Source organism: Lynx rufus, unplaced genomic scaffold (genome assembly GCF_022079265.1).
Source record: "Lynx rufus isolate CCGP_SWC_20201006 ecotype Redwood Valley unplaced genomic scaffold, mLynRuf1.p SCAF_15, whole genome shotgun sequence".
Classification (NCBI taxonomy): domain Eukaryota; kingdom Metazoa; phylum Chordata; class Mammalia; order Carnivora; family Felidae; genus Lynx; species Lynx rufus.
Window position 1 is genome coordinate 63,106,522 of NW_025814829.1, and position 6,201 is coordinate 63,112,722.

Below are 6,201 nucleotides of genomic sequence, written 5' to 3' on the forward strand. Positions count from 1 at the left end.
TGCCGGGGAGAGACTGTGGGGTTCGGCTCTCGGCTGCGAGCTCAGCGCGTGCTGGCTGAGCGTCGAGGCGGCGATTGCACGGAACGTTAGGTGTTTGCTTCCTGAAGGAGACGCGGGTGCCGAGCCGACAGCGCTTTCAAAAGCAAGGGCCTTCGCGAAACCAAGGAAGAAAGGCCAGGTGGTAGGAGATGGGACACAAGGGGAAGGTCGGAAAACAGCATTTTAAAAAAAAAATTTTTTTTTTTTAATGTTTATTTATTTTTGAGACAGAGAGAGACAGAGCATGAACAGGGGAGGGGCAGAGAGAGAGGGAGACACAGGATCCGAAACAGGCTCCAGGCTCTGAGCTGTCAGCACAGAGCCCAACGCGGGGCTTGAACTCACAGACCGTGAGATCATGACCTGAGCCGAAGTCGGATGCTTAACTGACTGAGCCCCCCGGCGCCCCAACAGCACTTTTAATATAATTCCCTGCTGAAAGCGTGTCTGAAAGCGTGTGTACCTTTAGCCGGTAGTCAGCTAGAGTGGACGGGTTGACCACCGGGCGCGACGTTGTTAAACCACCTCGTTAGCAACACCCGCTCCATTTAATCCAAGAACCAAATCTTGCCAGATACAGGTCAAAGCTTAGAGTTGCTGCGAATGTGTCTAATTCAGCGTTAAGAGAAAGGCTAAAAGCCCAGAGAGCATTTCTGCTGCTGTTCCCCACCCCGCCCCACCCCGTGATCTAAATGTAACGGAAATGACACTCTACGTATCAGATATTTACGAGCGCTCATGGGCTCTGGAGTGGCCACTATCTTTCATACTGCGATGAAAGAGCCGTGAGGAAGAGAGTGTGATGGGCCTCACTCGGAAGGGGCTGGAGTGTGAGCAGGTGAGACAGCGATGAGGAAGGGGGCGGTGGGGGTGGGGAGAAGCAGAGAGGAAGGGGGGCGGCGGGGGGGAGAAGCAGAGAGGAGGGGGGGAGAAGCAAAGAGGAAGGGGGTGGGGGGGAGAGGAAAAGAGGAAGAGGGCAGCGGTGGGGGAGAAGCAAAGGAGGGGGGAGAAGCAAAGAGGAAGCGGGGGGGGGGGGAGAGAAGCAAAGAGACGAGTGAGTTCAGGTTAATTCACAGCCTTTCAGCCTAGTAGGCTCTTCGCCCACTGAAACCCAAGTTTTCCTCCTCTTCCGCAAATTCCTCCAGGCCCCTCTGCATCGATGCGGGACCCTGTGACTCGCTGGCCACACGACCTCAGTGGAAAGTAGGCAGAAGAGAGGAGGTCACACTAAGCACAGCCCCGGAGCCTCGTCCTCCCTCCCCTGTGGGAGGATGTGAAAACATTTGTTCTGATTGTGCTGTTTTGACCCAGTTTTGAGACCCTGGCCCAGGGCTGGCCGGTTCTCCTGAGCAGTGGATTTGGTCCACACCCCAACCCCTTCCTTCACGCTCTGGGTCACTGTGCATGCCCCCTAATTGTCCCAGGGATAACCCCTGCACCCCAGAGCCCTCCAAAATTATGCAAATTATCCAGTCCTCCGGGAGCCCACAGGACCTAGCTAAGCATGTCCCACCTGACGCCCCTTAGCTGCGCCCGAGAGCCCCGTTTGCTGTTACTCTGCCCTGGGTACAGCCCCCAGGGCCCTGCCCGACAACTTCCCGTTTGTGGCTCTAAGTAGCAAAGAATCCTGCCCTTCATCTGAGCGTCACTGGTGTTGGGTCCTGCCATCTGTGAGTCTTACGAGAGGCTCTGGAAAGCCATGTGCTGCGGACCACAAAGTCGTCTTCTGCCCGAGCTCCGGAATGACCACCGGGAGCAGACGATCCACCCCACCGTCCCCGTACCTCCCTCCGCGTCAGCGCCTGCCCCGCATTGGGGGCGGGGGTAGAGCCACGGGAGTGATGCTGGCCCAGTACGGGGTCAGCCCGTCTGCCACAGTGGGCGGGCGACCCTACTCTAGTTACCAGGAGAGAACAACCACCAGCTGCTGGGGATGTGGTCGGGGTGGGAAACTTCTGGAGAGATGGGAGCCGCCACCCCAACAGCCCGACGAAGAGGTTGACTTTTTGCCAAGTGGCAAACCGGGTTAGCATTTTCATTTCAATTTAATCTGTTTGAGAGAAAAAGGGAGAGAATCCCAAGCAGGCTCCACGCTCGATGCAGAGCCCGACACGGGGCTCGATCCCACGAACCACGAGATCATGACTTGAACTAAAATCGAGAGTCGGAGGCTTAACACACTGAGCCCCCCAGGCGCCCCACCTTCTGCATCTCAGATAAATTTTTAATCACCTAAGCAATCCATAATAACCAAAAAAAAAAAAAAAATCCAAATACATTAAATAACGAAAACAAAATAAAAGTCATAGAAACACAACGGTAGTACCTCGGACCACCTCTCCCCGCTGACTCCACCTGCTCTCGCTGACCTGGACTCGACCCCGTCTGCCGTCCATCACGTCTCTCTCTTCTTCGGTGCTCACGTTTTTCCACAGAAAATGTACGGTACCATTTCCCCGTAAATCACATCTCGCCGCACACCTGGTTCCACGAGTTGCCCCTCTTACTCAACCCCGGGCTCCCACGTGGAGACGAACCCCCCCCTCGGGGCTGCAGCGACCCTCCCGGTGCCCACACCACAGTCATGCCGTTCGCCAGGCTGTTCCCGACTTTCCGCCGTCGCAAAAGCGCCTGCGGCGAACGTGCCCGGATCTGCTTGTCTGGACACTTCCCAGGTGTGATCTGTCCGTCCTGCGTCCTGCGGGGCGGGCACTGACATCGTCTCCTTCCTAATGTTTAGGGCCGGCAAGGGCCCAGTGTCCATGTATCAGCACAGAAGACAAAGACACGGTTAATACACAGCGATTCTCAGTCCTCCCTGCGGGATCCGGGACCCCTCTCCCTGCGTCGTCACCAAACACCTGATGTTGTCAGACGTGCATCCGTAGTCGGTCTGACGGGTGAAAACGGCGCCCGTGGTCGTCGCCGTGCTGCGATGGATGGTGCTGCTGGGGTCTCCACGTCTCTGCGGCCCCTCCCAAGTCACTCCCGCTTCCGCACACACACCCATCTCTGTCTTACACACCAGCTCAGCTCCCCTGCACGCCTCACTCACGCCCTCTCACTACGGAACTTTCCGTGCTGCTTCTCGGCCTGCTTTCTAAGTTCTCTCCTTGGTCTCTGCCCCACCCCGACCCCCACCGGCCCCCCGGTCTTCACAAGGGCTGCTCCCTGCGCCTGGGACGACCCCTGAACCCCTCTTCCCTCCTTCCCCTCACGCACACGTTCATATGACATACGGGGTCACCTCCAGGGTCCGTTGCCAGGACACCCCCTTCTCTGTGCTTCCCCATACCTGCCTGGTGACGTTAATCGCAGACTTATTTGTCAGCTGTCTCCGCAGACTATAGACTCGTTGAAGACGAGGATGCATCTTCTCCGTTCCCGAAGCCTCCGTTCCGAGCAGTACCCACCAGACACTTCGCACGGGCGGCAGGATGTGTGCGAGGTGACTGTCCCCACCCAGGCCACAGCTCGTCTCCTCCCTGAGGGTGTTGGCAGGTGCATCAGACGCTTTGAGAATTCTAGATCCGCGTTCACACACAACATCCGTGCAGTGTTCTAGCAAGTTCTGAGCTCTTAGGCTGTGGTCGGTTGTGTGTTTTCCTGGACGTGCAGGATTCTGGAGACCCACAGAGAAGACAGAAGGTCAGTTGGCTCGTCTCGGGTTGTCAGTCTCGGGGAGGAATCTCCTTCTAATACGAATGAATTAATTCAGAGAAACGTCCTGATTGCCCCTCTGTGCTCCAGACTGTGCTCAGCCACAGGTGGACCATGCAGGCAGGACTGTTCTTGCCCTGACGCCTGGCAACACCCCCCCCCCAACACCGTGCAGTCTTGCAGGGTGGATGGAAGGTTCTGTGGGGGAGGTGATGTCTAGGGGGTGAGGGCCGTGCAGGTGCCTGGGGGCCCCGAGAGGGCTCGGGAGGGAGCAGGGGGGACCACATGCAGGACACAGGGTTGGCACAATGCGAGGCCCATCACGTCCCTTCCCTGCTCACAAGCCTCCCGTGGCCTGTGCCCACTCAGAGGAAAGGCCGGGTCACGGCCAAGGACTCTAAGGCCACCTCGGCCAGGCCACCTCTGCGACCTCAGTCCCCCAGTCTCCCTACCATCCACCGACTCCAGCCCCCCCGATGTCCCTCCTGTTTCCTGCAGGTGACAGGGACTCTGTGTCTCTGATGCCTGGAATTGCTTTGCCCCCAGAAAACTGTATGGCTCACTCCTTCACCTTGTCCAGGTCTTTTCTTGGAAGTCACCCCCAAGGAGGGCTCCCCTGCTTACCTTATTAAGAAATCCCCACTTGTTTCCTCGCACAGACCACGTGAGGGCTGGTGGCTCCCCCCGACCGTGCCAGTCCACTCTCTTCTTCGTTCTGGTCACCTGGTCTCCCCACAAAGACTACATTTCCCGGCTCCCCTTGTGGCCCGGTGCGGCCACGTGGCTCGGTGCCCACGCGAGATTTGCGAGAGAACAAACTTGTGTGACTTGTCGCTTGCCCCAAAGGAGACGGTTGCCCTGGGTTTGCTGTCTTTCCCCCTTTCCCTCAGGCGGGACCCGGGACAGGCCCGCCACTGGCCTCAACTCTACACACAAAGACGTTATCTCAGGGGGCGGCAGGGCAGTGACTCGGGGAATCAGGGTCCCTGAAGGTGGAGCAGGGAAGCGCCCACCTGGAATAGTGAGTCATCGAGGGTATTGGATGCTTTGCTACGAGGACCCCTCCTGTCCGGGGACCTACCCCCCTCTTCCCTCCCTAATGACGTGTACTTGTCCCATGCACGTCATGTTACCTGTGTAATATTTATCATTACGTGTTTATCATTCCGCCCAGCACCTAACACCACGGAACATACGCGCTTTCCCTTAGCACGTCGTCCTTAACTAGACGGCGAGTTCTCGGAGGCGGATCTGCGACCTTGTTCACCATCACATCCCCAGCGCCCAGCCAGTGCTCCGTTCACAGTCAGTGCCCAGTTCATCTACCTGGAATGAAATACGGCTGTGTTTGGGAGGGGAGCCCGGGTTCTGCGGCCGACGCCTCTGTGAGGGAGGAAGAGGGTTAGAGGGGTCTTTTCCCACTTGGCCGGGGTCCGCACGCCGGCTGGCGTCATGCTGCTCCTCTTCTCGGGAGGAGTCCAGATCGTGATGTGTCCAGGGCGGTGGCTTGGTGGAAGGTGTGCGTGGAGTTTACCCCGGTCTGCGCCCGGGTGCTCCTGAGTCAACGGACTGACCTTCATCCTCCTCATGCTCACCTGTAAAATGAGTGCAACACACGCTTATTTTGCCGCGACACGTTTCGGGCGGATCGTGTCCCCTCAAAGCCCCAGCCCCAGCGCCTCAGGACGTGATTACATTCGGAGAGGGTTCAAATCGGGTCGTTAGGGGGGGTGTCCTCACAAGCAGAGGATGTGGAGGGAGAGACACAGAGGGACAGCTCAAGGACCCCGGGGGAAGGCAGCCATCTACTCGTTGGGGAGAGAGGCCTCTGAAGAAACCAAACCCTGACGCCAGGACTGTGAGAAACCGGACGTCTGTGGGTGGGATTTGGTCACGGCTGCCCCAGCAGACACGAGACACCGTAGAAAACTTACAAACGGTCCGCTGCAGCTGCCGCCCAAATGTTTGTCATCTTAGGATGCACTAAAGCATCCTAAGCAAATTAGTCAAAATGACTTGTCAGCCCTGCCATGGGCTGGTCAGAACCTGGGTCGCATCCAGAGAGAGGCCACGTGGCCGGCGAGGAGTCCAGCGATGGTCTTGTGGGCTGTGGCGGCGTTTCACCCAGAGACGGAGGCCCAGGGGCACACAAAGCCATCTGCAGCGACAGCGGTCTTCAGGAAGGCGGATTCGATCTAGCTGTCTGGGCCGGGAGGGCAACACCACAAGCTGTGGGTGGGTTTCAGTTCAGGACACAGGAGGCTTTTCTAAACGAGCTGCTGGCTTCCTCGGGAAGCGTCCCCTGGGCTGGCTGGCTGGCCGCTTGTTGGAAAAGTTAGAGAGGGGACCCCAGCTAGACCCCCTGTTCCCACCAGATAAACTTGGATGTTCCTTTCAGCCCTGATACTCTCTGTGCAAAAGGGTTGTTCTCTGGCTGAAGGACCCAGTTCAGTTGTGCTGAGATACATCTCCTACGACCGTCAACAAATATTCCCCAGCTTT

At 57.7% G+C, this 6,201-nt stretch overlaps 1 long non-coding RNA gene across 1 annotated transcript; it reads left to right on the plus strand.

The window, feature by feature from the left end:
- Window positions 1-377: 377 nt before the first annotated feature.
- Window positions 378-1,641, plus strand: LOC124510325 (uncharacterized). The gene is made up of 2 exons (XR_006961674.1): window positions 378-877; window positions 1,185-1,641. It is a non-coding gene; the product is annotated as an uncharacterized LOC124510325 (long non-coding RNA).
- The last annotated feature ends 4,560 nt before the right edge of the window (window positions 1,642-6,201 follow it).